Source organism: Crocodylus siamensis, chromosome 4 (assembly GCF_052110815.1).
Source record: "Crocodylus siamensis isolate JL-2025a chromosome 4, ASM5211081v1, whole genome shotgun sequence".
NCBI lineage: Eukaryota > Metazoa > Chordata > Crocodylia > Crocodylidae > Crocodylus > Crocodylus siamensis.
Window position 1 is genome coordinate 70,152,924 of NC_143398.1, and position 20,832 is coordinate 70,173,755.

The following is a 20,832-nucleotide window of genomic DNA, read 5'->3' on the forward strand; positions in this document are numbered from 1 at the left end:
GCTAGAGCATGCCTCTCTGCTCAGCTGTAGAAGACTGCTTAGGCCAAGCCTAGCCTGCCCATCCGGTTAGGGGGGATATGTGGGAGAGGTGCAAAGTATCCTAGAAGGCTGGGGAACTGTAAGTTAACCTGAATCTGGAAGGGATCTAGGACAGAAATTCAATAAACTGATTTAACATAAATCAGTTAAGTCTGATACTACATTCATCCAGGTTTATCTTAAATGGTTTTAACCATTTTGAAGGTGGTTTACGTGCACTGAACTTCTGCTGTGTTACAAATTTGAACTAATTTCCATTCACTTATACTGGTTTATATATAATTTCTGTCCCTAGCAATTAAGTGCAGACATGTTAAGTAAAATACATGTACTTTTTAAATCGTTATCTTTTTATCAGATACTTGCTTTATATGATATAGCATTCTTATAATGTCATGCCTTTAAACTATCTATATCTATTTTTGAGGTTTGTTCCAGTGGACTGCCATGCTATCTCAGTACATTTTCCTCTTTATACATGTCCCTATTTAAAAAAAGGAGACTGCTGTCTCTCTGGCAGTATTCCTATCCTGTGTCCATAATTGCGACAACTCTCCATAGTGGTAGAGAGCAGCTTAAGGTGGGGATGAGGATGGTAGAGATGAATAACATCTCCTCTTTCTCTCCTTACTAGCAGTTAAAAAAGGTAATACAATTAGAGGCGATATGAAATGTTCCTACAGAAACCCTTTACAGTGGAAGCAGATTCCCTGTTTAGTCAGGTACCAAATGGGGAATCCCAGACAGCATATTTGCAATAGAGTGTGGAAAACATGAGAGAGCTTACTGGTGGCTCTGCGCTTCCCTAAGGAGGCAGACAATCTTTGCATAGATGGCCCCATTCTGCCAGCAGTTTTCCAATATCGTCAGTGTTTGTAGGCTGGATTTCCATTTGTCCCATGAAAGCTGAGGAAGACTTCATCCAACATGACTATTCAGAGGGGACTCTTGGGGTTGGGGAAGGAGGTTTGTTGTATTTATAGACTCCTACTGCATATGGGCACAATTGGGCCATAGTTGACTGAATGCTATAGTGAAAAATAAGTGCTATGGCTTGTTGTTGTTCTCAAAACTGTTCTGAAGAATGTGGTGGCTAAAGTAATGAACAATACCAGCAGTGCTTCTTGGGAAGGACTGAAATCCTTGGAATATCAAACCATAGAATAATATTAAGATGCTGTGCTGATGTCAGTTATATGAGGATCAGTACAGATTTAGGCTATTATTAGGTTAAAGCTTTATACCTGTGTAAACTTATAGGCAGTGAAACAATCTGCTAAGGAGATTGTTAAATTTCCCTCATTAGATAGTTTAGAATTAATGAAATAAATGGCTCTTTTGCCACTTATTTACTAAAATAGATGGCTCCTTAGAGGTTCTTACCAAAAGTTTGTGTTTTACTTGGGTAGGTTAATTGAGGTGGAGAGTGGGGAATAATCGGCAAGTACAGTAACTTCCAACCTCATATTAACTGCAAACTCCTTCAGGTATCCTAGTAATTATGTTTAGTGTGGTGGGTCCAAAATTAATTACCATACACTCACCACTTTAAGAGATTAAAATAATCATAATGATTGGTTATTTTCTGTACTTTGTAATGATATGTTCTTTACCATGTAAATAATTTATAGTACTCAAGAGGCAAAATACTGAATTGGTCAGTAATACTAATATTTTTAGAATAGAACTCGAGGATCTAAATAAAATACCCTTTTTGTTAAGATTAAATACAGCATTAAATAAAATAACAATATAGTCCAATGTTTTGAACATCTCTCTCGGACAGCATCAGTATTTAAATAATGCCATTGGACTTCTACACTTACAAGAAACAGACACTAACCTGTCACATCATCGCTATCATTAGAACGCAAATTCTGTACGTCTAGAAGACTGGGAGCTATACCCAGAAAGGGACTTGGGGTGTCAGTGCTTAACATTTAGGTGCTTGACTGCTAGAACCCGCAGTCCTGAGATAATCACCGGTGGTCCATAGGGAAAGTTGGGTGTCTCAAAATGAGACTGAGGCAACCAGCATGCTAAGAAAGGTGACACCTTAGCCTATTCAATAGGAAATATGTTTTAAATCCTGCTGCTCTTGGTGACTTAAATATCTAACGCAGTTGAAGGTATCACCAGTGCCCCTCCTGTCCCTTTAAACACCAACTTAATATTTATTACTTAGGCAATAGGAAACCTTGTTTTAATATCCTCCTTTGCCTGTGGGAATTCAAACCTCCATCTCCTCCCTCAGAGAAGCATGCCCTAACCATCTGACTACTGGTTGCCCTGAGGTGTGGGGACCACTAACCATTCCTCTCTTTGAAGCTTTTCTATCATGCAACAAACACTTGCCTCTCTTAGGGGAGTGCCTGTGTCACTAGATTACAGTTATGTAACCTCTTGCTTTTGTATTCTCATGCTCTCTCTGGTCAAATGAATCTTGAACTTTTTTTTGTAAAGCGGCATCTTCTAAAATATATTAGCTGCAATAAGAAAGAGATTGCCACTTGTCTGGATGAAATATTGTGCTCTGTTACAGTACAAACTGCTTAATGACAATATAGTTCACAACCACTCTGTAAGGAAACACTGCAAAACATGACATATGGTCAACTTTGGCCACAAAACTGTCAAATATATAGTACCCAAATTTAAGTAACTGAGTTAGGAAGACTTGCTGAAGCCATCTGCTGATTCTCTGAGGACTCTTTGCAGGTCTTAGATCCTAACAAGATCTAACAAAACAAATCTTACAGTTTTAGCTGGTGTTGAAAATCTGAGATAACTTATTTTGTGGCATATTTGCCTTGTACCATATTTACTCAGGTATAAAGTAATCCTGATTATAAAATAAGCCCCCTAATAATAACGGTGTATAGATGGAAAAATATAAATTTGTTGTAATTTTACAGGTATAGAATCTAATTATTGAAGATTTGCCTAGAATTTGTTCCCTTCCCACTGACGCAGTAGGGAAAATAAATGTGGGGTGTCAGGTAACCCCCTTGCTCTCTGCCGCCCCCCAACCTGTTCCTCTTCATCCCCTTCCTCCCTTCCTTAGTGTCAGACATTTCATTCCCAGCACACACAGAAATAAGAAGCAAATTGAGAACTACTGACCTAGAAATAAACATACCTGTAGTAACTTGCATATAGGGAAATTACTCCAGGTACCCATAAACTTAGTTCATCCAAAATTAATGCATTTCAGCTCTTCTGAAACTGCTGCAAGTTTTAGCACACACTTTTAAGCAGCACTTCTGTACCTATTTTTATATAGTACAAACTCTTTGTTTTTTGGCTTGAGGCCAAATTAGTTCTGAATTCCAAATCGATTGAGCTGAGCTCCGTTGTTCAAGGCTGTGTGGCTCTACCATCAGGAAATTCTCCTCCCTCACAAACTAATCAGTCTGGGACTTTGGGTACTCTATAAAACTATGGCAAGCATCCTATGTGCAGGCCTCAAGCCCAAAGGTGTTGGAGTCTAGATGTCTCCTAGACACATTAGCTTTTATCCAAAAGGCTGAAGGAGAATGCCAGGGAGAATGTACAAACACAGTCCCCCATTACCACAACATTGGATAGTCAAATTTCTCACATTTGGGAAACTCACAGGGGTCAGCCTGCCCAGAGTGCAAGGGACAGGCCTCACCCTGGGAAACCTTGATTATGGAAACTACATGACATTAGTCAAAAGCCAAATGGTTCATGATTTCATTGAGATCGACCCCAGCAGAGACAACAGTGTTTGAAGCCATGGTGACTCCACAGCTCAGCACTGCTCAGTATGTGTGTTGACTCCAGATACCTACCACCCCCCTCATGTGCTTATTAGCACCCCCACTCATGACTGGAACCAGGTGTTCTTGTCACAACTGGAATCCTTAAAAAAAATTATATGCAGATGTAATACAGGGCAACCTGGTTCAGCTGCATCTCATAAGATAGGGTGCACTAATCATGTGTGCCAGGCTGAGAAAGGGGAGTGATAGAGGGATTCTGGGTAAATTGTTTGAGGCCCTGTTTGGTGATATTTACCACACATTTAAGGCTGGTTAAAAAACAGGAGTCACTGAAAAGAAAGGGAAAGAAAGGTGATCAGCTATGGGAATGAAGAGAAAGTTCAAATGTATTCAAGTAGTAGCTTACCATGACTTGAAAAAGTTAGCACTCAGGGAGACTAAGCACAATGGGCATTACCAGTCTCATTCAGCTGGGTTATCCTTGTGGTAGGTTCCAGTCAGCATTTCAGCCTTTTGGCTAAAATAAAGCATTTTTGGCACCAAGGGGAGGGTGTCAGGGCTGGCTCTTAGTGCAGTACTTCCAGGCCCTTTGCCAGTTTACTGTGGAGGGAACGCCTACCCCCTTTTTTTTATTTAAGGGCTAAAATAAAAAGTTCTGATTAGTATGCTTGTCCCGTACAGGCTATGTGTTTGATAGTCATGCCCAGTGTTGGCTGCATTTAAGCAGCGTATAGTTGGTTTCCATATGACCAAAGCTGGTGGAGATCCACTGTCTTTAACAGTGAGTCCATTTAGATGGGACAAGTGAGGGAAGAAGATAGTTGGCTCCATTATTGTGCAAGTGCTGCTTTTGGCTGCAGTTTAATGATAGGCAGTGCATTTAGTGAGGTTTCCTTGTGTGTAAGTGTAAGACAAGGGTCTTTTTCCCTCAGGTTGATTGGGGAATAAAACCTTCTTATATTCAAGTAAATATGGTAATTATATAGCTATAGAACTTCAACTTAGTTCACTCCAGGTCCTGCAAGAGGTGCTGACTGAATATGTCCCAATTATGGAAAACTTCATCCTGCCTCACAAAGATGAATATGAAATCCCTTGGTAGTATCACAGCTTTAGAAACCTTTGAAAGTTCTACATCCTAAGTGGAGTGAAGCCTTTTAAAAATATGAAAGTTTTTTTATAAAGCCTTTGAAATTTGACTTACAGATTTAGGATCTGAGGATGTTAGAAATCAAGATACAGGAAAAATGTTACACAGTAGAACTACTACTGTTTGTTGAAAATTAAGATGTTTGCTGCTACCTTCATTTAACTGGGATGATCCCTGTGAAGTTCTTTCATGTGTGAAGAAATACATTACTCACACTCCTTAGTTATGACAGCACTGTTGTTCAGCCTAAAAAATTAACAAAATTACCATACAAAGTCTGTCTGAGCTTTAGAATCAGCCTTATTAACCTCTTTAACCTTCACAGTGCATCAGATTTGAAGGCAAACCATATTTTAAAGAAGATTAGCATTTACAGTTCTGCTCTGCATAGAAACAGTAAATGCATGCTTGTAACCTCTGAAGCACTGGAAGAAATGCAGACAGCAATAGTTTGTAAAGTCCTGAAGTGTGATGTCATAGCAAATGATGACCTGTCAGCATCTGCTTTGAGACCTCAAAGTATGCTTTAGTGAAGCCCATTAGGAAAAGCATTAGCTGTGAAGAACCATTCATTTAGAAATATAACCATTCCTATTCATTTGTTATCATTGTTCAAATATACACAAATCATTCTAGGTCTAACCACCCAATTTTTTTATAGAAACTGCTAGTAAATGTATTTGATTGATCTGACCCTTGGTATCACTTGGGCTAGCATGCGTTGGATTTTCAATCACCAGGCTAGACTGAAGCAGAATAGAAATCAGAGGTATTAGAGTACTTGTAATCTGAGAAATATCATGGCTAGTAGATTAATCACCGTCACATATATCATAATATCTTTATCTTAGATAAATTATAGGCTATTTCACATCCTTTATTGCTTAATGCATAAGTACCTTTGTAGATTTATGCATCTTTTACTATTTATACTATTTTCCTTCTGTACTGAATATTTTGATCATTCTCAACTATTTAGGATATTGGACTGCAGCTGTGTCCAATGATGACAGCTGGTGTTGTCCAATAGTTTTCCTCATCAGTTTCCTCAGGACTCAAATTTGGATAAGTTTTGGGATGCCTTCTGATGGTTACAGATCTGGCATTGCTCAGCCTTGCATCTGCTAAACAGACCCGCTCTGCAATAAGATTTACCTCTAAAGTTGGCAAGTTTGATCTGGTAACCTCTAGTCAACTGAGCTTGGCTTGCTTTAGCATTTTATTGGCAGAGCTAATACATAATGTTAAGCCTTTTCTAACGCTTGTTTTTCTTTCTTTGAATCTGAGTATACTTTCTAAGGGACTCAAAATGCAATCAAAAATAAGTGACCTAGGGAAAGGGACATGAGATTCACTGTTTACTGAAATAATTTAGGATGGAACAGTAGATTATATTTACAATGTTATGCAAGCAACCCTGTCAAAATAGACTACTGTTATCTTTGATGTTAACAAATTGAGGAAGTATTTGAGGGACGCTTTTGTCTTCACACTCTACTCTGTGAAGCAAGCAGGGACTACCAGGGGATCCAGTGTGCACATCTGTTTGTTCTAATTCTGAACTACCTGTGGAGCTCTAACTCGATGTGAGGAGAGGAGGGTATGCCATTCCATTACCTTCCCTCCCATGAAGTCTGAAATTATAAGGCACCTGTTGTGATACGTTTTGGGCCCCTTTACTCCACAAATGAAAGGAAAATGTTAGGAACCTGGAAACGTAAGCTAACACTTGAGAATATGGCATCTTCCAGCATGATTATATTGTTAGAAGTATTTTAAATGTAACAGTTCAGCTACAGGCTTTTTGCAATGTTTCCCATGTTTGTCATTTCAGGTATAGGAAAACATTTTTTTTAACTGAGCTTAGTACTAGGGACATTAATTGTTACTGTATGAGTCATAAGAATGGTGCAAGCAATGAAATAAAATATCAGGTGGGTAATTTACACATAGAAAACTAACCAACAGTCCTAATTTGAGAGTGCTAAATCTTCATGTTCAGTAAGAACAATTTGTATTTACTCTTCAAGGGGCAATTGATCTACTCTAACCCTGCTGCTTAATTTGCTTCACCCATTTACTGGATAGACCTTTAACTACTAGATGGAAATGCTACCTCAAAGACACGTTGCACAGCAACAACAGTTGCAATATGTTCATAAAAGGGGTTATTCTAGGACTTAGGTTAGCAGTAGATAACACAAATTGCTAGTCATTAATTGATATCCTCTTCCAATAAAGCCTAGTCAGTGGCAGGCAATAAAACACTTGTTCAAGAATAAAAAGGTTTTCGGGTTTTTTTTTCTTTTTCTCTGTCTGATATTTTGTAATGCATTTTTGTCACTTCCTTTCACATATATGCTAAGACCTCAAACACACTTAAATTTTGACCACATGCATAAGTGTTTGTGGGAGCATGGCCAGCAAGTTAATTATTTATCCATAGGCATTTAGAAGAGTCATTAAAGCTGTTTGAAGTTTTTTCTGTCCACCAACTATTTTTCAGAAATCATTACTTATAGGGAAGCAGTGTGAACACAGGAAAGCATTGTTTTTATTTTTTTTCATATTTATATGAAATGTTAAGAAACCTAGGTCATTTCTTCTGTGTTTTCTGTAAGTGTTAATGACTTTGAAAATTTATTCTTAGCATTAATATCTATGTAGAACTAGACATCTTCATATGTGTATTTTCCAGTGTAATTAGCATATAAACAAGTGATGTTATAAAAACAAGCAATGTTAAAAAAAATGATTTGATTGATTCATAGGTTGTTACAGCATTTCTGTAGGATCCTAAAGTCAAGTCAACAAAAGTGCTTAAGGAAGAAGAAAGAATGGCTTACTGCATAAGTTAATCCAGGAGTTAGTATTGTGAAAGTTATTCTAGGGAGTATGTCTAATAAGAGAAAAGATGGTATCTTGTTCCAAGTAAACAGAAGATTTGTTGTTTATTGGGCACTTCCGTCAAAGTAGCAGCTTTGCTTTCTAAATTTTATAGACAATCACAGAAAAATCTTGTGCCCTATCTAGTGATTGTAAACAAAGAGCATCCCAAAAACCAAATTATTTTGAAATCTTAAGAAATTGGACAGTTTTCCTGTGACATTTTTCATTAATAAAATACCAGTCGTAATTAAGAAAACAGTTTGATTGCAGGGGCCACTTTTGGTAGCACATACATGTCCATAAAGGACAACAACAACTCTCCCCTCCCCCCCATATACAGGAAATACAAGCTGCACAAGCAATTATATAGTTTGTCATTCACCCATCAAGTGAAATGTGTATAACTAGAAACCTTTCTAGAGAGAAGGTGAGTTAATCTAAGTCCTAGTCCAGTGACTTATCTGGATTCAGTGGATGACTACTGTTTTGTGCAATCTTAGGATCATGTTCTCAGTGGTATTTAAGTGCTTTGGAAACAATGGATGTCAGGCACCTACATAACTTTTGTGAGTTTGAACCTTATGGTGCTGTTACAGGTTACCTTTACACTCTTGTAAATCTGTAGAATGTTAGGCGATGTTAAAGTTAGAACAGTTTCAGAGCAGTTCCTGGTTAAGGCTTAGTGCCATCTCTGACTTGCATGGCTGTAACTTGCCACTAGAGATCTTGGTGAGCAGGAACATGGCCAGGGCCAGGACACAGTCCCTCATCTGGGAGCAAAGCCCCAGGTGTTAAGCAGGGTGCAGCCGCTGGGCTTTGTCTAGCCGCTTTCGGGTGACTTTGGTCTCCTGGCAGACTTCACGCCCCTTCCGGGCCAGCATGTCGTCAAGGTAGTTCTCTCCTCCCATATCGCCAACCCTGTTCTCGCTTGCCACGTCTAGGTTTTCCTCAGTAGGCGGGGTCAGATAGCAGGTCCCTCGGTGGCCCAGGCTAGGCCCAACGGTTGCTCACGGGGCTCCACCACCCCTACGCTCCGGCCTCACACCACCTTCAGTGGACCGCCTAGCCTTTATCTGCAGTCTTCCCTGCTGATCACGTTCACCACTCTGCATCCCAGAGCCAATGGCGGAAGGCTCTCTTTGCTCCATGGGCTAGCTCCTGCAGTGCTTCAGTCCTTGATCCTGTCCCACGGGGAACCTTCCTCGCTATAGCCCCTACCCAGGCTTCCCTGCAACCCTGCCACTAGGACATATTCCTATAGACTCTGCCCCTGGCTTAGGGTAGTCCAAAACAAAACAAATACACCTCCACCAACCCGCAACCTATTCCCTGTCATTGGACCCTTAAGGGGAGGGATGACTCTCCGCTCGGTTCATTGCTTCCCTGGACTAGCTCCAATCCATCGTTTAGCCCCCCCCCCGGGCCCCAGTGGCGATCCATGCCCCAATTGTTACCCCCTTCAGGGCTGTCCCCAGGATCTTTGCCTCCTAGCATGTCCTCTGAACCCTGCTGTCCCGGCACTCCCACCTGGGTCCTGCTGCGCCCTAGGATGCCACTCCCACTCTCCCTCCACTCGGCCAGCCAGTCGCTCCTCCATTGTTCATCAGGGGTCTTCGACGGGGTGCTCCTCTCTCCCCAGCCAACGTCACCTCCAGCTTGTTGGTCTCCTTGGGGTCTGTTTGTGGAGCCCACTCTGCCGCTGGCGTCAGCTGCAGCTCTGTCTCCTGGCTATCCACCCCCTCCACAGCTGCAGCTGCCATTTTTATTTTTGCCAGCCGGTGTTTGGCACTGATGTCACCAGCCGGCCGCCACTGTACAAAGAGGTGGCTAACGAGCCATGAGGGTTCCTCTCTCCGCTCCACATGCACCTCGTCCTGAGCTGCTGGTGAGTGCCCTGCTTTACTTTGCCTCCCAGGACACAGGGCAAGCATGGAGCCCAGGAAAGCATGCCTCCCTGGGCTCCACTCCCAATGCAGAGTAGTTGGGTGTTAACTATGGAGACATCATGGACCCCAGGGAAGCATGCCTTCCGAGGCTCCATACTGTTATCATGCTTGGAGGTAGGCAGCCCCTTTTTCCCCTCCTCCCCCAGGAAAGTGGGAGGCTGGGGTGGATAGTCAGCCATCAAATTCTCCTGGTTAGGGGAGAGCCACCCAGTTGTTGGGTAAATACTTATCTCCCTGTGGTGATAGTTATGTGCTTAGCCCCTGGCCCTGGATCAGGTCTACTGGGGTCCTTGGGTTGGCAGTGCAATGCCATGTGAACTGGGGTCACACTACTGTGGGCATGTGGAGGTGTTGCCTTGGGATCAATACCACACCCTGGACAGTAGGTTTGGGAGGGTTAAACGTTTCTCAGGGATAGAGGGGCTGGAAGCTGTGTATCCCAGGATGTGTAGCTCCAGCTGGATGACTGCAGATTGCTTGCTTTATGTCCCTGGAGCAGACTAGCAGTACCCTAGCTTAAGCTATGTAGAACAGCTCAAAGATGGCCTTTGACCACAGTGGCAAAACTTTAAAGAGTATGAGCGAGTACTTAGCACAGTTTTTAACACTCTTTAATGTGTGGATGCTCCCATTTGAAGTGCCTTTAGAATGGTTTAAAGGTAACCTGGAACATCCTCCTTAGACACAGTGTCTCAGTTCCTTGTACATCAAATGGAAATAATTACATTTCCCTTCCATTGCCTTTTGCACAAAATGCTAGTTCTACTGAAATGAAAGGTTTCCATTGACTTTAGTAGATTCAGGATTTTACTTTTTATCTGTTCAAATTGTGAGCTCAATCAAAAGGACTTTTTCCTACTATGTATGTATAGTATATAATAACAGATACAAATTGATTGTTATTGATTTCAGCTAGTTATTGCAATACACGTAAGTAATGATGAGAGGCAAAGCTTTTGAATATTTTCTTGGGAAAGAACCACGGTACTCTACTGTTATCTATGTGGCAGCCCCTTTATTATTTATTGGTTTACAAGGAGTTTCTGTGTGCCAGTGTTTTAATATAATTTCTTATTTGAGCTGTATAACCAGTTATATAATGATATAAATATAGTCATCAAGAAACATAAACGTCAGTTAAACATTTAGCTGTTACAAAAATAAAGAATGGAGCTTCTGATTAATTTCCATTGCCAAATATTACCATAAATAGTTTTGAAATTTGTCACTTAATCTAAGGAGCTAAATTGTATGCAATTACTTTTTAAGAAATTAGAACATAGTTTGCCTTGAAGATAAATAATTATGGCCTGATTTTATAAACGTATTTCCAATTGTTAGAACTTAGTTTAAATAGGAACAAGTATGTACCAATTAATTATAACTTAGAAGATTATTCTTAACTCATTGTTAAGTTTTATCTAGTCTAGAGGGAAAGATTTTTAATGTAAAGGCATATCTCTATTTCAATTAATTTTTCTATAACCGCTTAATTTTTTTTAACGAAATGTTTAATTTTTTAAGCCTGAGCTTTCCTAACTACGCATTTTATCCTTACCATTATCTCTCAAATGCAAGAAAAAACAGTTAAATACATCACATCAATATTCAAATAAAGCCATTTAAAATGATCTTTTCAAAGTTTTTATTTTTTTGGAGTATGCGTCAGCATCATGTTACCACTTTAAAGATGAGAGCAACCTAAAAAAAATCCAAAATGTGTAATATAATACGGAATATGTTCTGTAGTGCTAGTGCCCAAATAACATTGAAACAATGGTTAATTTTATCCACTTAATTCAATAATACAGTAAGTTAACATTCTGCCTGCTTCACTGATACTATGAAACTGCAATTTTTTAAACTTCATTTTCCACAGAAATGTAAAACCAAAAACTCTAGACCTTAGAGATTTCACATGTTTAGATAACTATGAACTACAGACCAATAATAACTGGAGGGAAGAGGGAGCATGAATCCCCACAAATGGAAGAAATTCAATTAAAAGGCTTACTGTTGAGGCAATAGTTAAAGAGAACTGGCTTTGGGGATATCCACATTTTCATAAACAATTTTAATTTCATAGAAAGGAACCCCTTGTCTATAATCCTGATTACAGGCCTCTCAAAGGAGTAATTTGTAGCTTTTCACAGCAATGAGTTTTGTAGGGTTTTGAAGCTCAAACATTAAAAGTAGTATTTCCTTTAGTGTTTCATTGTCTTCTCTTTTCTTTTTTCTGTTTTTAATTTTATTTTCATTGTGTCCTAATGACTTAGTTTATATATTGAGATCTAAAAACTTCCCTAGAGCAACTGGCTGCATAGTTTTGAATAGATAGGCTGCAGTGCTGTAAACATGCCTATTTGGATTTCATGCCCAAAGAGCTTCCTCAATAAAAAAACATAGTGGCAGTCAGACTACTGACATGTGACCAGTTCCATCAGTAGCCAAGTCCTCCTTCCTCCATTCAGGTTGCAAATAATCCTGCCGTTACCAGCTGTGCTGATACTCAGTAACTACTGTTGTCATTTAAAACAAAAAAAGACGGTTTAGCTTTGAAGGCGCGTTGAATTTGATAAGCTGTAACTTTTCAAAAATGTAAGCCTCATAAGCAAGGAACACTGTTTGCTCCATCAGGCTGAGGCCAAAATGTACCTCTGTGTTCACTTTTGCTAAGCTTCTAATACTGTCCTCCTTCTCCCTTACCCCTAGGGACTTATTCAATTTGTGATTTCATGGATTTCGCAGAAATTGTGAAATCGGGCATTGTCCTTGAATTTGGGCAATGCCTGCAAAATTGAGGGGGAAGGGGAAGCTTACTAAAAATAAAATTCTGGCTCCACAGAGGGAGCCACCTGTCCTCATGACCACTCTGGCCCAGCTGCACACCCACTGTGCAGGGAAGTGGCGGGGAGGGGGTTTGCTAGCATGAAGGACTGCTGCCAAGATGGCAGCTCCCCTTTATGCTATAGGCTTCAATTTTAGGAAGCATTTTGCCTCACACCACTAATTGGCTGAGAAGGCTGTCTTCCATGTGGCCCCATCCCTCCACCAATTAGCAGTGAGGAGTGGGGCTGCATGATAGACAGCCCTCTTGGCCATTCAGTGGTGAGGAGTGGAGCCACTGGGTCCCCTCAGCGAATTAGTAGGAGGGAGGGGGACTGCCGCAATAAGCGCAATAAGCCCACAAAGGTGGCCAGCTCTGCAATCTGCGCATGGAATCGGCTGCCCACCTCCTCAATTTGGATGGGTCCCTGTTTACACCCTGTCATAGTCCATAGTTCTGGCATCAGTTTGCCAAGTCTGCTTGGCCAGAATGTATGGGAGGTTGTTCTTGGCAGTTGCTCCCTAACTCTGGAGCTGCTTTCCTCTGGAGGCTCACCAGAGCCTGAGCCTGGACATATCTCAGAAGCACTCAAGGACATTCCTATTTGAACAGGCATTTAGCAAGCAAAGCTAGGCCAAGATATTACTTTTAGGTCTCTGTTTAAATCTCTTACTGTAAGCTGCCTTGAGCCTTAGTTGGGAAGGGTGCCATATAAATTGTATAAATAAATAAATATCCAAACACGGCACAGTATTCCTCCACTGTGCAGTTTATGGAGCTTGCAGTAATGGGATAAATCAACCAGTAAAGAATTACCTCTTTACCAGCCACCTTTTAGTACTTTGGAGTGCCTCTTGACTGAGTTGTGTATCTTGTAGTAAACAAAAGAAAATAGTTCTGTTGGCAAAGCCCAGCAAAAGCTACTTGCACTTTTTAAAAATGATGGAATATCTATGGCACAAGACATAAAATGTTTCTGCCATTACAGTGGTTCTTCCTTGCATCTGACTGCCTTATGTTACACTTGCTGGGACCATCAGTCATCTGGACCAAAGGTTGTGATAAAATAAAATCCATATTTTTTTTTCATTTAACATACACTTTCATGATTGCTATCCACGCGTTAACTTTGTAATAAGAGAAAAATATCACTGCAACATTAAAGATGTGCATGTAAAGACAAATCAGGAACAGCAAAAGTGAAGGCTCCCATGATAATATTTAACTGCCCACATTCATATTGCTCCTTTTCAAAATACCTCTCTGTAAATTCACATCATCTTAGACTAAAAAACTTTAATTGAATGGGCTAGGGAATATGATAAGGTCACAGTTCGGCTGCCTTGTCTATAGTAAGAATTTTCCATATTTCCCACTCCTGGCCTAGTGTCAATACAGCTTCCTCTGTACTTTCAGCTGTGGGAGGACTTGCACAGACTGGGTCCGACTGATCTCAACTGTGCCTATATGAGTAGCAAAGAACATACTTAAAAATTTCAGTGCAAATAAAGCTTAATAGGGCAACAGAATATCTAAAATGCAGTGGATGCATTTTAAAAGGCAACAACTGAAAAAAAGACTTAGGGCCAAATCTAACTTCTCTTAGGGCCAAATTTAACTTCTCTGGACATATATACTGACCAATGTATAGCTTATTGCACATGATCTGCATACACTCTATGGCCAGTTCATAAGGCTCTGTGATATATGGGGGATTGCAGGGAGAACAGTACATGCAATAGGCTTTGACTTGAGGAAGCATTTTGATTCTCTCATTAACAAGATAAGGAAACAGACACCAGAGGAAAGTCCTGTAACATAGATACATACTTTGTTGTAGCATCATGTTAAATGAGTAGACACCAATGGCTCAATGTCTAGTCAGAGGGAGGTATGTGAGGCTCCCCATGGGTTCTCTCCTGGGTCCAGTATTGTTTAATACCTTCATTAATTATTTAGACCAATGCTCCCCAACCTTTTCCTCAGCATGACCACATTTCCTCAGATGGACCTTCACTCCCATATTGTAGCAGCTTACCCCCCACAGGCACCCCTCACTTCCTCCCATAGCCCCCCACCCCTTCAGCCCTGCTGGTGCCCCTCACTGATGACCCACAGCCCCCTGCACCCCTAGCGCTGCTGAAGGAGGTCCCCAGCTGCCAGAGTTGCAGGACCCAGTGCAGGAGGGTGAGAAAGCTCGGAGCTGTTGCTGGGAGTCTCATGCCGCCGTAGTGAGGCACCCCTTGCCTGCCCAGCAGCAGCAGTGGAGGCGGTGTGGAGTTGTGCCCCCTGCTACTGCAGGGCAGACAGGAGGCGCATTGCCATGGCCTCCCCAGGAGAAGGGCAGCAGGGCAGAGAGTGTTGAGCCTACAGTAGGCAGCCCATATCCATCTCTGTCCCCACGCAAATACAGGGGGGGTGGGGCACATGGCTTCCCTAGGCCTCCTTCCCCCAAGTGCATGCAGGGCTGTCCCTGGGGGTGCAAATTGGGGCAACTGCCCCAGGCCCCACACTTTAGGGAGCCCTGTGGAGCCAGGTAAAGTGTTGCTGTCATTCTGTGCTGCTGCCAGCTTCATGTCCGCCTGCTTAGCACCCCCCACCAGTGCCAAATCCGCCACCGAATCTGGCATGCCCAGCTGCTCGCCATTCCACCCGCTGCTAAATCTACCACCAGCTTCCTTGTGTCCGGGGCGGGGCCCCACACCAGCTGATTTGCCCCAGGCCCTGCTCGGGTCATCTCTGAATGTATGGCTGCATTCTGCTCCCCAAGCCAGGACCCACATTCCCATCCCAGGCCCCATGTACCAGCCTGGTTGGGAAGTCTCCCCAGCCCTGTTCCACTCCCTCCTTCCCTCCCTTACTGTGGGGGCCTCAGCCTTCTCTCCCCATAGACTTATATAGAAGGAGTTGTGGGAGCTGCTCTCCATGCTGCCTGGCTGCCATGTGCATGTGTGCACATGCACACGCAGATGGAACCCCCTGGCTGATCATCCTCCTCCCACTCCCCACAGCCCCTTGTAGGCAGGAACTGTGCAAGCCTCCAAGGGGAACCTGCCATTTCCCCTTTTTTTTTCTCCTTTACTAGAGAAAATCTGTTTGTCTTTGTGACCCCATTTTTTATTTTTGCAACCCCAAGGTTGCAAACTGCTGATTTAGACAATGGGATTGAGTGAACACTTAGCAAATTTGCAGATGACATCAAGTTGAGTGTAGTTGCAGACACTCTGGAGGGTAGGGCTAGAATCCAGAATTACCTAGATAGACTGAAGGAATTGGTCCACAGTCTACTAGATGAAACTGAAGAAGGACAAGTGCAAAGTCATGCACTTGTGACAGAATAATTGCATTCACAAGTGCAGACTGGGGAATATCTGCCTAAGCTGCTGTATTACAGAGAAGGACCTGGGGGTTATGGTAGACCCTAAGCTGAATATGAGCCAACAGAATGTTCTTGTTGCAAAGAGTCCACTGTATTCTGGATTGTATTAAGCAAAGTGTCACTTGCAAATCAAGAGAAGTAATTTTTGCAGTGTATTCAGCACTGGTAAGGTCTCAGCTGGAGTACTGTGTCTAGTTTTGGGCCCCCACAGCTTAGGAAGGATGTGGACAGATTGGAAAGAGTCCAACAGAGGCCAACAGAAATGATTAGAGGCCTACCAAGCATGACTTAACAAGGAAAGGCTGAAAGAGTTAGGGTTATTTAGTGTGCTGCAGATATAACCTTACTAAAGTGTACTGGCCTGGCATAACGAAGGATGGATATGTTATCGCACAGTAATGTATTGGTAGTGGGGATATGACAACCTGGTTCCATGATCATACAGGGGAACTGTATCATAACTGTAACCTGGTTAGGTTATAGCCTGTCATGGAAACAGCAGCCTATAGGGCAGTTGAGACAATCATGATGTTTTAACCATCAGAGCTTTATCAGGTTATATGTTCAGCTATCACGTGAGCACAAATTAGTTAGTTTCAGGTACTTATTGGTTTTAACAATTAGTTGATTTGTTTTTTTCAAAGATAGCCTCGCATAGCTGACCCTTATTCAGAGTCTGAGCTGCACAAACGGTTTCATTAGCCAGGGAATGGAAGCAAAGATCCAAGCTTCTCCTCAGAGGTATTTTATTATACTCAAAAACAAAATTCAGTCAACTGAAGAACACTGAGCAATAATTCTGCACAGGTTGTAACCAACTCAGCCAGTAGAGAGGGAGAAGGCACACTCTTTCCTTTAGTTTCCTATTGACCATGGTCTTATTCCTTTTAATCTGTGCCCTAAGCAGCGTGAAAGTAGATGACACTGGTTAACCTTTTGGAGGGTGAAGCACTTTTACATTTCCACAGAGGCCAATTTATGGTTTGGAGGCTTTTCCCCTGACATCTTTTGAGGTACCAATGAACAAAAGAAGCCTTAAAATGCTGGAAAGACATTTTTATTTTCTCCCTCTAATGATTTAAATAAGACCAAAGAGATTCGCCGTAGAGTACACATGTATGTACACTCACTGCTGAATTAGGATCACAAATAGAAAATTTTTGCCCACAGATATTCTGGGGATATGGGTATGTAAGAAAACATATGCTGTTATAATAAAAATCTCAACAGAATTTTAACTATAACTTTTTATGTAATGTAAGCCATGATATTAAACTGTACAAATAAAATTTCATTCACCATCTTTGTTGCACAGTACTGCATCTCAGACATTCATTTGTCAATAGTCCTATGTGCAGTCTGCTCTCAGGTTTCTAAATGGCTACTGCCTTGTATTGCACCAGAAACTAGGTCTGTGTGAATAGGGAAGTATTCAATTTGGATTCGGATTAACCGATTCAGAGGACAGTGATTTGATTTGGAGATTTGGATCACTGCCCTGAATCGATTTGGCCGAATCAGCTTTGGAAGATTTGGCACTAATTCAGAGAGATTTGGAGATTCGGCTCAGCTGGGGAGAGGCAGGCACAGCCGGGTGGATCCAGGTTTTCCTGCGGCTCCTCTGGCTGTGCCTGCCTCTCTCTGGGCAGGAGGAGCCATAGGAGAAGCTCCAATGACTGCCCCGTCCAGCCCCATGCCCTTCTTGGCCCCAGCCTAGTCTTGGAACTTAAAAAAAAGGAAAACAAAAAAAGCCCCACACTCACCGGATGCAGCACTGGCAATTGGGGCCTCTAGGTGCTCATGGCAGAGCCTCTCCCCTCCCCCCCATGCAGCTCAGGGCAATGGGGGGGCAGCAGGGATTGTTTTCCCACTTGGCAGCAGCTGCCCCATGGCACGGGTGCAGCACAGCTCAGCAGGGGGCTGAGCACTACCTGGGAGCTGAGGCTGCTGGGGCTGAATGGTGCTAGGCTCCAGCTGATACATGGAGCCACCCCAGCTTTCAGACAGCGTGTAGCACCCTGCTGAGCTACACTGCACCCACAGGTGCCATGAGCCCCCAGAGGCCCCAGTAGCTGCTGGCAGAACTGGTGAGTGCAGGGCTTTTTTTTTTGTCTTTTTTTTTTAAGTACCAGGAGGCTGGGCTGGGCAGGGGATGTGGCCGGGCAGGGCAGACATGGGGGCTTCTCCCTCAGCTCCTCCGACTGTGCCTGCCTCTGCCCAGGCAGGGGGAACCATGGGAGCTATGCCCTGCTGCCACTTGCCCAGGTGGCATGGGGGTGGGGCACAATGCAGGTGTGGCTCACTTTGGACGGCAGCAGGGCATAGTCCCTGCTCCCAGTGCTGTTGCACCCACATCGATGCTGGGAGCAGGGCTTCTGCCCTGTGGCTGCTTGCCAGCCAGCACAGAACATGCTGGAAGCGTGGGCTATGCCTTGCTGCCACTTGCCCCCTTCCATCTAGAGTGAACCACACCCACCTCCTGCCCACACTGCCCCAGCTGGGCAAGTGGCAGCAGTGCAGAGCCCCTGCTCCCAATGCTGCTGTGCCCTCATCCCACACTTCCCCACCCCTCTTCCCAAATAACTTGCCTCCCTGCCCTGGCTGGGCAGCTCCCCAATCCCTCCCTCCCCCACTTCTTTTTCCTCCCCCTTTCTCCAACCCCAGAAAACTTACTAGCTGGAGGCAGCTGTGTCAACTGCCTGTTTAGTCTATGGCCAAATCTCCAAAGTGACCAAATTTTTCTGAAGCTTTTCCAGATTAATTCAGATGCTTCGAATTGATTTGGAGCTTTGAATTGGTTTCCCGGTTCAATTTGGAGTTTTAGTCCCCGAGTTGGGCCTAATCTCCTCTGAATCGAATCAGCTACTGAAGCCTTGCACAATTCTACCACAAACACTTTAGGCCTGTCATTAGTAAGTGGAAAATACATATTGATTGAAATATGAACAGTAAGAAAGGAAATATTTCTAAGTCAGTAATGGCTCTCTATGAGAAGCATCTTGTTTTATCAATAAAAATAGTTTGCAGTGGGGAAAGGTTAAGTCTCCTATACATGCATAGGAAATGTGTGCAAACGGGAAAATACTATGTTTACCTGAATATAAGATGAGGCTTTTACCCCAGTTGGCACAGAGGGGAAAGGCCTTCATCTTACATTCACATATGAAGTGGAACAGGGAGCAGGTGGCTGCTGAGGTTCTGACTTTGGTTGGAACCAAAGTCAGACCCACAGCAGCTTCCTGCCCTACCCGCTTCCCCTCCAAAGCTTTTGCCATTAATACCCACCCTCTTCCTGCCCCCTTATTGTCAGATGTAGCTATATTTGAGCTATGCCTGGGGTTTCTCCCAGGCATAGAGAACATGGAAACTCCTTCCCCAGCCTTGCTAATCAGCAGTGCCAAAACTGCATCATGGCCTGGCAAGGGCTGAACTTCCATGTGCAGTGCTCCATGACAGGGCCATCTGAGCAGTGTCTTACAGTAATGCTGTGGGTTAATGGAAAAGGTAGAGACTGGGGAGTTTTGGAGGGAAGGGGCAGAGAGTGGGGAGCAGGGGTGGAAGAGGCAGAGACTGAGAGCGTAGGGCAGAGATTGTGGGGAGCTGGGGGTGGGGGCAGCAGGTGGCAGAGGAGCAGGAAGGCTGCAGGGGGAAGAAGTGGGCAGGGAAGAGGACAAGGAGGGAGGGGTTCAAAACAACCCTCCAATACTTAGATTTTGTACCTGGAAAATGATTTTAAAATTATAAGTTTTCCAGATATAGAATCTAATTATTGAGGGGACCATCTTATATTCAGGGTTGTCTTATATTTGAAAAAATATGGTAGGTCTTGGGTCCTTTTATAAGAAAGTGGTACTCATTCACCAACTGATGTATCAAGGCTGAATTTGCCCCGAGAGACTGCTTCAGCTTGAGATGGTCTGAAATTAAACTTAGTTTCATAGTTTCTAGGGTCGGAAGAGACCTGAACAGATCATCAAATCCAACCCTTTGCCCTGGGCAGGAACGAGTGCTGGGATCATAATACCTCAGCCAGATATCTATCCAACCTCCTCTTGAAGACTCCCAAGGTAGGGGGAGCACCATCTCCCTTGGGAGCCCATTCCTGAGCCTGGCAGCACTAACCATAAAATAATGCCTCCTGATAGCAAGCCTGAACCTGCTGTCAATCAATTTGTGGCCATTATTCCTTGTTATCCCAGGTGGTGCCCAGGGGAACAGAGCCTCACCTATTTTCTGCTGGTCTCCCCTGGTGAGTTTCTAGATGGCCACCAGATCCCCTCTGTCTTGTCTTGTGGAGGCTGAATAGGTTCAGGGCCTTTTGTCTATCTTCATAGGGCCTAGGCTGCTGCCCCCTGACCATGCAAGTGGCCCTCCTCTGGATCCTCTACTAGTTGAGTAGTTCTTCAAATAATAATAATAATTTCATAGAAGAACTGATTTAAGCACTGCCATGCTGAACACCTAAGAGGGTTTCCATGTTTTTACTTTTTTCCTGGAAGTAAATACAGTAAAACAGTATTCCTGCTGACCACTTCACACCGTTATTATCTACTTAATTATAAAGGACCAACAAAGGTAGAGTTCCTGCCGTGCAAAAATCTCACTATCTCAAATCAGAGTACAAGAGCATGGGGTAGATATTTATGGAAAAGCCAAGGTAGATGTGTGTCTGTTTATTTAAACTGCTCATGTACATATTCTTTGCGGTATATGTGTGTTTGTGGAAGGGAACTAAAATGTATATACCTCTGGAGTTGACACTGACAGGTTCAGGAAAGCAGTTCCAGTCGCATGTTACGCCTACCAGAAATCTATCAGTTTCGCATTCAGTTTTGGAAATTACTAGTGAGTGAAAA

General features: G+C 43.0%; 1 protein-coding gene across 1 annotated transcript in view; it reads left to right on the forward strand.

The window, feature by feature from the left end:
- TRHDE (thyrotropin releasing hormone degrading enzyme) overlaps positions 1-20,832 on the forward strand; it is a 321,603-nt gene that overhangs the window by 282,779 nt on the left and 17,992 nt on the right.